The sequence below is a fragment of the Neltuma alba genome, unplaced genomic scaffold (assembly GCF_004799145.2).
Source record: "Neltuma alba isolate B1F8T4 unplaced genomic scaffold, ASM479914v2 tig00011274_pilon, whole genome shotgun sequence".
NCBI lineage: Eukaryota > Viridiplantae > Streptophyta > Magnoliopsida > Fabales > Fabaceae > Neltuma > Neltuma alba.
The window spans coordinates 141,466-155,071 of NW_021635984.1; the positions used below are offsets into that span (position 1 = coordinate 141,466).

At 31.7% G+C, this 13,606-nt stretch overlaps 1 pseudogene; it reads left to right on the forward strand.

Annotated features, from left to right (window-relative positions):
* The first annotated feature begins 5,912 nt into the window (after positions 1-5,912).
* LOC114763288 (probable linoleate 9S-lipoxygenase 5) lies at positions 5,913-12,592 on the forward strand (annotated as a pseudogene).
* Positions 12,593-13,606: the final 1,014 nt, after the last annotated feature.

Here is a 13,606-nt window from a genome sequence, read left to right on the forward strand (position 1 = left end):
TGCAATCTCACCCTTTATTTATTTATTTAAAATCACCATTTTTCTTTTATTCATCTTAACCATTAAAATTAAAAATTTTGTTTTCTTTTATCAAATTATTGACAACTTTCAAACAAAGTAATCAAATTACAATCACGTCAGAAAACTTAAAAATGAGTCAGACTCTTGCACCAAATTTAATAGATTATGAGTAATATTGCATTACTAAAAAAATTAGGATGGTGCCTAAGAAATAAAACTGGGGTGTTGGATACATCATTACCCAACAAATAATCATATCCATGATTTTTTTTAGACTTTATGTAATTTCGTTTGTAGATGCTTGGCGTCCGCCCTCATCTCCTTTCTAATATTTTGACCCCATATATGTTTGCTTCACATGCGCTTTAAATTGTGTTTAGTAGTTTTTTTTTTTTTTTTGGGTTTCTAATACCTTCAGAGGCAAAGCCTAGCCCCTCTCCTTTGCTCCTGTTTTTATCAAATATTGTATATAAGGCTTCATAAAGAAATATGGTAGTTGGGACAACTTAAACGAAGAATCCTTTTTTGTTGGTAAAGGAGGGAGCCCAAGGTCTAATAAGCAAGCAAAGGATAAGTAATCAAAGTAAAGGCAACATTATCACAATACAAACGAACCAATGTTCAAATCTTGCAAAGAGATCTGGTCATAAAAAAAAATCTTGCAAAGAGAAGGGGACTAGACTCCTCTCCTTTCCTTTTTTCCTCCGCTGCCTCTTTCATATTTTTTTTTTCTTTCTTTTTCTTCCTTCTCAACTCTCCATCAAGCCTTTCCACGTTGCCTCCTCCTTCTTCCTTTTCTCTATCTTTGGCTCTTAAAAATAAATCTCATCTATGCTCCAGGACAAAATAACAAAATCGAAAAGAAAAGGTAGCTGCACAAACACATCTTTATTTCTATTATTTTGATATAATTGATCTTATTGTTAATTCTTATCAGTTTTTCTCAATCAAAAACATTAATTCCTGTACTCATAATCTGTTAATTATGCCTAATATACATATCAATTATATAACATATAAGTTGCAAAAAAAAAAAGAAAAAACCACATAACTTATATTTAGGAACAAATTTTTTCCTATAAGTTACTTATAAATAAAAACAGAGTTTTACCTAACATACCAAGTGCAAATCACACTGGTTGCTTGCAGCTCAAGAGCTCTGGAGTGGCTGGTGTAGTGGGATCACAGGCACATTCCATGGTCATAGAAAAGATGAACATAGAGTGTTTATTTTAATTTGAACCATTTGAATTGATTTTTTATGAACTAAATTTAATTTAAATGTTTTTATATTTTAAATATTTTTAACAACTCAAAAGAAAGATAATCTTATTAATTGATACTTCTTAAAAAATAAATTTATTCTTGCAAAAATTGAAAATTAAAAAAAAATTAAATGTCAACCGTTCAAACCATATTTTTTAGCGGTTGAGATTTTAGCGCAACAACGCCTCTCATGGCTCACCACTGTGATGATGAGTACCGAACTAGGATTGGCCAAGATTATTTAATTTTCTACTAATCTCTCTGAAAGTGGATGATATAACCATCACAGCTCCCCGCCTTTAACTTTATTGACCCAATAGGTAGATGCCACGTAGCAGCATATGACGCAGGCAAAAATGATGGAGATGACGTCATTCATGGCACCTTGGAGAGGAGCCAAGCCCTCATGATGAACCCAACGACATGGAGCCATGTGGTGCCAAACTATTCTTTCTCATTTAACAAGGAAGTCCCGAACAACTTTTCCAAAGTAGACTTTGAAGGATTTTCTCACTCTTATTATTATTATCGTTTATGTAATTTATTTTTAAAAAATGAATTAATTTAAAATATGAGTCGTCTTGAAAATAATTAATGTTTATTTGTTAATTCTATTTAAAATATGAGTTTTTTTTGGTACATATTTAAAATATATGAGTTGTTTGAGAATAATTAATGTTTATCTGTCAATTCTGTCCATATATTTAATACTTAAATGTAACTATTTTTCTTTTTGTTCACAATTTCTTTCAATATGGGTAAAGTGGAAAAAATGTTTAATTTGAAACAATTTTAATAAATTAACAATTAGTTAATGTTATTTACATTGGAGAGAATATATATTTTTTGAAGGGGGACACAAGCATCCGCCCTCCTTAAAACATGAGATTAATTGGATGATTAGAAACCCTCGAACAAATTATTTTTATATTTCATTTGCATACCTTTTTTTTTTAATGTATTTATTTTACATAATTTAAAATTGCTTAAAATAAATAAATTTAACAACCCGTACGACCTATCTTTTTTCTTTTTTGACCACCATTCAGAAGTGGCCCACCTATTTTGTATAGCTGGCGTTAGATAACCAATTTGTGTATATTAAAAAAAATTAAATCAATTATTTATAATAAATATATGTTGTTTTTCTAAAATATTTTTATTAATCATATAAATTAGAATTATCATTTGATTAAAAAAAAACCCTCAATAGATGCAATTACCATGAGAATTGAAAACCAAATGGGTAGATATGAGAGATAAAATGATTAAAATCTTAAATTTAAAATCAAATTAAATATACAACCGAATCTTATATTAATAAGGACCAAAGGTTGTATTTCTTATTTTTAAATATGCACAAGTATATTTTTTGGAAAGATAATTCTATTTAAAATATTATTGGATAATAAATTTAGATACCTTCGAACTTTAGTTTGCCGCTAATCCCAATTTTTATTGGTTATTGGTCAGTTATATTTCCATTTTGCGAGGTGAGGCCTCCCATTGAGGCTTAGCCTATGATTACCCTTGTGTGTGTCTCTCTCTATCTGATTTCATTCTTGCCTTGTGCGGCCACGTTGCTCCTTTTTGTCGATGTAAAATTAATTAATATTCTTTGATTTCATTCTTGCCTTGTGCGACCACGCTGCTCTTTTTTGTAAATTGCCCTACAAAACAAATAGTGTATTAAGGATCAGAGGTAAGATATTATCAAGAACAAAGTAATGATATTATCAAGAACAAAGTACATCACCCTTCTTTCTATTTAACTTAAATTATAATATTTTAAAAACCTATATGAACCTTCTTAAAATAAAAATATATGTTGTATAAACCTCCCTTCTAATTTTAATATTCAACTGTCATCCACTTAATCGTTAGTTGACTGTTAAATCATAGCGTTGACTTATTATTTTGACCAAAATAGCTCTCCTTAGCACACATATTATTTAATAATGATCATTTTATCGCGTATGACATATTTTTATTCAAAATTAAGAAAACATATTCTAATATTTTTTGTTGTGCTATTAAATCAATCACCATACTATAAATTTAATTAATTTTATAATTATAAAATTAAAACTTACTTATGATATAATCTTTTAAATATATGTGTTGACTAACAAGCTATTAGTTGGGGTGGTAAGTGGCCTTACCTTCATAAGGAGAAGAATACAAGTTTGAATTTCAAAAAACATACTTGTTAGGAGAGATGAAAACTCTTTACGTTTTAAGCTTGATGGGAAAAAACATTTGATAAAAAAATATGTTGGCTAAAAATATTTTGCAATTGTATATATGTATTTTTAATTAAATTATAAAGCCGTAAAAGATTCTTTTATTAATATGTTATAATTAAAATTTTTTAAATATATTTCAGCAAACATATCTTTGTTAAAAAACTTACTCAAATTTTCAACTAAGTTAGTAATAATTGAAGTTACTTTCATTTTGGCTAAATTTAGTAAAAATATTAAATTGATCATTAATAAATATTAATGCTAAAAGATAAATTAGATATAATGAGGAATAAATTAGTGAATATAATTTATTTTAGGAAAAATTTCTTCAGAAGACACTCAAATAACTCAAATTCTTATTTGGGTCATTGAATTTGTCAAACTCCTAATCAAGTCACATGATCTATAAAGGGATTTTGAAATTTTATGAAATGACTCTAATATCTATTTCATCATAAGCCAAAAGGGAAACCTAAATTAACATATTCTATTTTGTAGTTAACACATTTCAATTCTAAATTTATAATTTTCTTTTTCATAACACGCTTGCAATAAATCTTTGAATAAAACTTGATGACAATATAACCTTGAAAATTAATAAGTTCAATTACATGGTTAACAAGTTTTAGTTCTAAATTAATAGCTTTGTGTCCCTTTACCACTTGCAGTAAGCCTTTCAATAAAACTTGATTACAATATAATCTTAAAAATCAACATATTACATTTTACAGTTAACATGTTTCAATCTAAATTAATAATTTTCTATTTCCAAAACACACTTGTAATAAGTCTTTGAATAAAATATATCACGATATAACTTTAAAAATTAATAAGTTCAATTACACAGTTAACATTTTTTAACTCCAAATTAACAACTTGAAAATGATAAAGAATTCTCACTTCTTTTAGTTTCTAACGAAAAGGATATTAGAATCATTTTATAAAATTTTAAAATCTTTTTTTGGGTCATGTGACCTAATTAGAAAATTTGATAAATTCGATAACCCAAATAAAGATTTGGGTTATTTAAGTATCTTTTTAAGGGATTTTTCTTTTATTTTAATATCATTTTTAATTACAAAATATACTTAAAAATCTTTTTAGAATATTCCTTAACGTTACTAATGGTCTGGGCCATAATATATATTTTCAAAATAAAAGAGAGTTTTGTGTAATTAAAATAAAATAGAATGCTGAACGGAGTATTTTACTCTATTATCAATGACTTCTAGTTTTTTTTTAATTGCCAGAAAGCAACAAATATGGTTGTTAGGAGAATGTAATTAATTAATTATCATTAAATGAATTTTATATTGAAACTTCTGTTAAAGTATATCATGCGTGGTTCTTTTTTGTAGAAATTAGACCGCAAATTAAATCGCGCGCTCGTAGTCCCACACGCAACTTGTTAGACACTTAGACCTATTACTTTTTGTTAAAAGGCAACGCTGTGATTGAGACTGGGGACAATTGCTTCGCTGTGATGGTACAACGCTGCTAGTCCCCCCGGTTCACGGCAGAAGAGGTTCTAACTAAATCATACGTACTAATAAAAATAATCGAAAGCATTAAATTTATTATAAAATTTAAGTAATTCTCAATTCATTCTTATTAATCACATTAAATTCTAACATTATTTTTTTGACCAGCCATTAAATTCTAACATTATACCACTCTCTTTTTAAGTCACTTGTATTTTAAGTCTGCAAATCCAAAAATATATTAAATTGACAATTTTTTCTTATTTTCCCTTATTAAAGAAAGAATATTAAAAATATGTTTGATGTTTTTTCTCATTTATTTAAGTTAACAAGGGTAAAATTGAAAATCGAACATTAATTACTCTACAAATTACTTATATCTAGAAACGAAATAAACATTAATTACTTTACAAATGACTTATATCTGGAAATAAATTTTTTCTCTACAAATAATTTATAAATAGCATCAACGCGGTGTTGATTTCTATTTTCTCCCACTATTCTTATTAAATATCAGCATATATATGGAAATAATAGTCAATGCATATTGAGACCATCAATCATAAAAAAGATATAAAAAAAAAAAACCCTCTAGAAAACTTCTTGTGATATCTGCCATTGGGAGTATTTCAGTTTATCTGTTTTTTTTAACCGTTTTTTATCCCCAAAAAAAAACAGATGATCATTGACTTGTGGTCTTTTTTTCTTTTTTTTTTTAACTCACTAAACTAACTCTCACTCTCTCTCTCTCTCTCTCTCTCTCTCTCAATCTGTGGCTCCATTAATACTCACTGAACCCTGTCAGTTGCGGCCGGTGTGACAAGTCTTTTGCCTTCTTCAGTTTAAAGCGTTTTGTTGTTTCGGTGTCTTCGAGAGTAACTTGAACGAGGAGGTGACAATGCCGCCTGTTTTTTCATGCCGCAGAAAACGCAGACAGATCGAAGGGACCGTGGTGTTAGTGAAAAAGAAAAACTCCTTCGACTTTACTGACATTGGCGTGTCTCTGTCGGATCGTGTAAGTGAGTTTTTGCGTTTAGGCCGAGGCGTGTCTATCCAGTTCATCAGTGCTTCTAAATTCGACCGAGGTTAGTTCTTTCACATTTCTTTCCTTTCTCTATTTCAAACTTCGTACCATGGTCTTATCCGTGTTTGGATAACAAGTAAAGAAGGGACAAGAAAAATCTAGAGGAGTAAAGAGGAGGGGGAAATAGATCTTTCTCTATTTGAATAAAATAAAATAAAATAACAAAAAAAAGAAATAGTGCAAGAGAAATAATTACAATAGCAATATATTCAATATGAAGCTGGTTGATGATTCACAAACTTTTATTTTTGTAGAAAGAGGGGTCAAAGGGAAAATTGGAAAGCCTGCATATTTAGAAAAATGGATTACTAAAGCCCCAGGACTGACTGCTGAAAAATTTGAATTCAAAGCACACTTTGAATGGGAAGAAGAAGTAGGGATTCCAGGAGCAATTCTGGTTAAGAATAAGCATCCCAACGAGTTCTTTCTTATAAGTTTGACACTAAAGAATGTTCCACTCATCGCTGAAAGCGAAATCCACTTCGCTTGCAACTCTTGGGTTTACCCTACAAATAGATACGAAGAGGGTCGCATTTTCTTCAGTAACAAGGTAATACCACTTCCACTTTAAGGTGAAGTATTGAACTGTTTAATTATTCAGTTTCCGATAAGAAACAACGTTCGTCCAATGTATTGCAGATATATCTTCCTGATAAAACACCAGATCCACTCCGCAGATATAGAGAGGAAGAATTATCCAAACTGAGAGGGGATGGTATTGGAAACAGGCAGCTTCAGGAACGTGATAGGATCTATGATTATACTGTTTATAATGACTTTAACAATCCAAAAAAGTATAACCGTCCGATTCTTGGAGGAACAATTTGGAGGGGAAATTAAATATCCTTACCCTCGTAGAGGACGAACTGGAAGGTCGTCAGTAAAGTCAGGTTTGGTTTCTAGAATTGCTTTTCATTGAGATTTATTATTTTTAATTAGATTAGATCACACATAAACATTATTAAGTTTTGGATTGTAAGCAAATAACCGCCTTGATCTAAAAATGCATTTTGCTGTATCATTTTACAGATCCAGAATATGAGAGCAGAGTGAAGCTTTGGGCCCCAATTTACGTTCCAAGAGACGAAGAATTTTCTCCATTGAAGAATGCGGACTTCGTTACTTTTGGATTCAAATCTGTGACTAAGGTTGTTAGACCTGCTTTGAAAGCTCGTCTTTGTGAAGAGTTTGATAGCTTTAATGAAGTTCTTGCTCTCTACGAAGGTGGATTTAAGTTGCCAAAGACTTTACTTAGGACCGTCAGTCACTTTATTCCACTCCAAAAATTAAAGGAAGTTTTCCGAATTGATGGAGATGAATTGCTCAGATTTCAAAAGCCACAGGTGATCATGTTGGAATGGCTGAACACCCAAGAGGGGGGGTGAATTGGGTGTTGATTAAAATTAAAAATCTTTTCGCAATGTAACGAAATTCATAAGAAATTTTGAGTATAAAAAACAATGAATCGAGATAAGCATAATCACAGTAGTAAAATGGTTTAGCTGGAAATATAAAGAGGTAAGGGAAGAGAAGATGCAAACAATGATTTATCCTGGTTCGGTCCTCACTGACCTACGTCCAGTCCCCAGGCTCCCCCTGAGATTTTCAATCGACTATCTCCCTCAAGTTTAACACGGGTACTTGAGAACCACTACAATCACAAGTTTGATCCGGGCACTTGTGACGCCACTTACAATTCTTAGACTAATCAGTCTATTCAGCAGCAACCTCACACCGAGATAAATACTCCCCCTTACTCACCGTAAGGATACAATCTACTAATGATAATGAAGATTGAATATTTCTTCTCTCAAAGAAGTGATAGACGACTCTTTAAGCACGTTTAGGAAACTCTCCTCTCTATCTTACGAATACATAAGTTTTAATCTATGAAGTACAGAGACAGGGAGTTTTCTTTCGGAGCTCTAAATGAGAATACGTTGCTTCGGCATTTTAGCACTTGATGTTGTAAGCTCAGACTCTTCTTTTTTTTTTACTTGTTTTGAATGCTCTTCTATTTATGGATGATGTTGGGTACTTGACCGTTGAGCATTTTCTTCCCGTTTGGCTTGAAGAATATGACCGTTGAAACTAGCCGTTGGAAGCTTCTGACGAAAGTCGATTCTTCACCTTATAAATTCGTTGTGGCTCTTTACTTGATCGATGTCTTGATCGATAAAGCTTTGATCGATTATATTATCGATTAATTACATGAAGAAAAGATATAGCAGATAGATGCAATTATCGAATAGATTATGGATCATATGATGATCGAACAAATGATCGATAAATGATGAAGCATGAATACAGTGACCCAAAAATGATTTATGCAAGAATAAGCCTTTTCAAGTTATGTTTGCCTTCGTATCCTTTTAATAGAGAGTTATGTGTAAAAGGAAGGCTGAGAAAAGCTTTGAAGATAAAAAGATAAAAGATTTCGAAATCACCGTGAAATGCTGTTATGAAATAAACTTGTACAATGATCGAGCAAGTGATCGAATACTTGTTGATCGAACAGATTATCGATAATCCAAGTGTTACAGAAATGAAACTTCAGTCATTGATGATCGAACAAATTATCGATAATTGGATGATGGATAAGGTTATCGATAAACAATGAGTAAGAATATATTCAGCGAAAAACACAGACTGTGGATTAATCGAACAGGTGATCGATCAATGAATATTCGATCTAGTGATCGATAAAATGAAAAACAGAGATTTAATCTTGTAAGGTAAAGAAACTGATTATCGATCACGTTATGTGAAAACAGGAGTTTCAGGAAATTGAATGATCGATCATTTTATCGATAAATCAATGATCGATTAGGTGATCGAAAAAATGATTCAACATAAGTTAATGCAGTGAAGATAATAATCGATCATTTGATTGATAAATGTTTGATCGATCAATTGCTCGATAAAAGATTTTGAACGAATGGTTTTGACAGAGCACTATATCGAGTAAGAAGACATGTAATATTCGAACAAGTTATCGATAAAGGTCTGATCGATTAAGTGATCGATTATTTCCTGCAACATCTTATATTAAGCAGCTATACCAATGATCGATTAGTTGATCGATCAATCTAGCAAGTTATTGAGCAGACTAAATTATCTATCACATGATCGATAAAACTTGACAGTTATCGATCAAGTGATCGATAAACATATTCATCTATAACGCTATCCAAAAATCATTTATCCAACATGTTACCGATGAAACCTTAATAATATGTATGAAGATAAAAGAGAAGAATTGAGGAGATAATACCAGTAACTCGATGAGTATGTAGTCGCTTGATCAGGCTCGAGTAACATATGATAATGGCTTTTCATTTCTTCATCTCTTCTAGAGCTTTTACTCAATAACATGTTTGAGTAGCATGTTGCTTGAGAACTTAATCGTTCAGTGTAGAACTTCTGGTCTTTGCCTCAATAAATTCGAAGTCTGATTCCAGCAAAACGAAGGTCAATCTTTGAGTGATCATAACTCTTCCAATTCAGCTCCAAATTTTGCAAATGACCTATCTCCAGAAAGCCCTTTGAGTCTACTTTCTAACGCAACAAGAATCACCCCAAAATTCGTTGTAGTTACAAAGTTATCTTCATCACAGTGACTGAAGGTCGGAATCAAGGCGTTAATCCTTACTGCAATGTTTCGAACAACATATCTCCCTCATATGAAACTCTTTGAAGGTGAATTTGGTGTCCACGAACCGTGTTCTGAGTCTAGTTTCATAGGAATCAAGTTTCACCTCAAACGGATTTGTGATTTGAGAGATATTGAAGAAATACCGAACCTATGTCAGAGCTGAACGAAGAACAGAGCATAACAGAGGATGTATTTTATCGATAACTTGATCGATAAATGGATGATCGATCAAGTGATCGATAATTGCCCATGAAAATCACCTCTGAAGCTTATTTTTCATGTTTATATGAAGGGTGACTCAATATATGATGGTATAACTTCCCGGTTGTATATTTTAGCTTCCGACTGAGCCATCCAAACTTCTGATTGAGTATAGCAACGTTTAACATCAAATCTATGAACTTGAATCTTGATATTTTCATTTGATCTTGCAAGTTCTTCTTTTCTCAATCTCTCTTCTTCTTCTTCCTCTTGATCATTCTCCATAACTCAAAGTGTAACATAATATCTCCTTTCTTTTCTTGAGGAAACTACATAAGATAGCAAGTATGATAGTTAGTCAAAATATGAGATAAATAATTTATGTAAACTTTTTGCTCTATTATTTGACATCATCAAAACTAATCATATCTAACAGATCAGAGGTATGCCCCATATATATAAACATATGTATATGTAAGTCTATCATTTCATAATGTTCAAACATTGAATATTCTTATAGATCATATGCATAATAGGAATTGTGAAATGATTCTCTGAGGATCATCATCTATCCCCTTGATGCAGTACAAATGTGAATTAGTGAAGCATTGTGTAGAAAGAAAATGGTTGACAAGAATTTATGTGATGATTTTCTCACTAGTATTCATTGCAAGGGCACTAAATATTATTGAATGGAGTTTTACAGATAACAAAAATGCATGGATGAAAGATGAAGAGTTCGCAAGAGAAATGCTTGCTGGAGTAAATCCTGTCAAAATTTGCTGTCTCCAAGTATGCCTACTTATTTGTAGTCAATAGTTAGATGGAACTATCAATTGAAAGAAAATGGAGTCTTGTCAAATGATAAAAATTTTCTTTAAAGTCAAATTCATGCAATTGTATATCAAGTATCATAGTCATAATAACCCTACGAGGGAAAGTCTTACAATGGAGACTTCCATTTCTTTTATGTATGTCCATTTCTTTGCAGGATTGGCCTGTTAAAAGCAAAGTAGATGGTACTATCTGTAAAATAAGTGAAGATGATCTTGAGGAAAACCTAGAAGGGCGATCTGTACAACAGGTAATCTAATCTAAAACCATGGTTTTTATTCATCCAAAAGAGCATTGTGCTTTAAAATCCATCATGTTCAATTGATTTCCTATATTAAGAAAAAAATTTTCTACATTTGATTCATCAGGCAATGGAGGACAAGAAATTATTTATATTGGATTATTATGATGATTTCATTTCATATTTACGGCTAATAAACACAACTGCTGCTGACGATATCAGTTCTAAAGTTGACCCTAGAGAGTATGCTACTAGGACAATTTTGTTCTTGAAAAATGACGAGACTTTGAAACCACTGGCAATTGAATTAAGTTTGCCCCGAGATACTGATTGTGATGGGACTCCTCAAGTCTACTTGCCAGCTGAAGAAGGCATGGAGAAATGGATTTGGATGTTGGCTAAAATCTACGTTGTCGTGAAGGACTCCAATTATCATCAACTAATTAGCCATTGGTATATATATATTTTACAGTATTGCATGTTTTTCTCCTTTCCATAGTTGTCTATTGATATTTTTACTTACATAAATCACACAGGTTATGCACTCATGCTATTGTTGAGCCTTTCGTCATTGCAACAAATCGACAGCTTAGTGTAATTCATCCTATTTACAAACTTCTAGCTCCGCACTTTAGTGATACTATGAAGATAAATGCACTTGCTCGCCAATCTCTCATTAATGCAAATGGCATTATAGAGTCAACATTTTTGCCAGGAAAATATTGTTTGGAGCTCTCATCTAGGGTTTACAAGAATTGGGTTTTCACAGATCAAGCACTGCCAGTTGATCTTCTGAAGAGGTTAATATCTATCACCAAAAGAAGTCATCATCAATATTAAGAACTTTTTGTTTCTATATTGTATCATATCTAATTTTGACGCTGTTTTCTTGCTTGATTTAGGGGAATGGCAACTGAGGATTCAACTTCTCCTCACGGCCTTAATCTTGCCATTAAATATTACCCTTATGCTATTGATGGACTAGATATCTGGTTTGCGATCAAGACTTGGATCCAAGATTACTGCTGCTTTTTCTATGAGTCAGATGACACTATTCAACAAGACAATGAACTTCAATCTTGGTGGAAAGAACTTGTTCAGGTTGGTCATGGTGACAAGAAAGATGATCAAGGTTGGCCCAAGATGAAAAATCGTGAAGAGTTGATAGAATCCTACACGATTCTGATATGGATTACTTCAGGCCTCCATGCAGCTGTTAATTTTGGGCAGTACCCATATGGGGGCTATATCCTCAACCGTCCTACCATCACTAGACGTTACATGCCTCGAAAGGGTACCCCAGAATATGAAGAGCTCAAGAGTAATCCAGAGAAAGCTTTGTTGAAAACCATTAATTCGAAGGACCAGGCAATCAATGTCACCGCAGTGTTAGCTATTTTGTCCAGGCATTCTTTTACTGAGGCATACCTTGGACAAGCTGACATATCTGATTGGATATCGGATAAAGAGCCCTTAGAGGCATTTGAGAGATTCAGAGAAAGTATAAGAAAAATTGAGGAAAGAATTGAAAGAGACAACAATGATGTGAGACTTAAAAATTGATATGGTCCTGTTAATATGCCCTACACGTTACTTTATCCTAGCAGCGAACCTGGGTTGACTGGGAAGGGTATCCCAAATAGTATCTCTATATGAGTGCGTGATGTCATGAATGTGCTTTTATTTTTTTCCTTTTACTCCTGCTGCTGAAGGTTGTTGAACTTTTTTATCCCTTTATAGTGGTTGTGTCCAAAGTTACTATGTTTTGTCTCATGAACTTGTTGATGTCTGATTATGATGCTGTCTTATGTATGATTATTTTTCTGTATTAATCTTTCTTATAAAACAGTTGACCTTATATATCACTACTACAAAAAGTTAAATAAGTAGCGCATGTTTTGTAGCACTTTTTTGAACTAGTGCTTCAAGTCCTATTTATATTTTTATTTTTTAAAAATATTAAACATCTGTAGTAGGTTTTTGAGGAAGTGCTATAGCAAACTATAAGTCTTTTGTAGCACTTCTTTAGGAATACGCTACATGAGTTTTATTTTTTTTTATTTTTTAAAAACATTAAACAGCTGTAGCGCTTTTTCATGACAGGCTTAAGTTTTTGTAGCATTTCTTCAAGAATGTGCTACAGGCGTTATATATATTTTTTATTTTTTAAAAATATTAAACAACTGTAGCATTTTTTTGAAAAAAGTGTTACGATATGCTATAAGTCTTTTGTACGGCTTTCTTGAGAAATTTTCACAGTTATTATATTTATTTTTTGTTTTTCAAAAAGCATAATATAGTTGTAGGATTTTCTTAAAAAATGTTACAGAAGACAATTATTTTTTAAAAAATAATTATCTTTTACTGCATACGGAAGTGAATAATAGATATCAATATTAGTGGTATAAATCTGAGAAAAACATTTTAGTGATATAAGTGAATAAAAATCAGTATTAATATTACCCAAAAACTATCAGTATTAATAATTATATAATATATTTATGATATGAATATGAATCTTGGGTGGAAAAACAATAAAAACAAAGAGGCAAACTGATATAAGGAACGGATACGGAT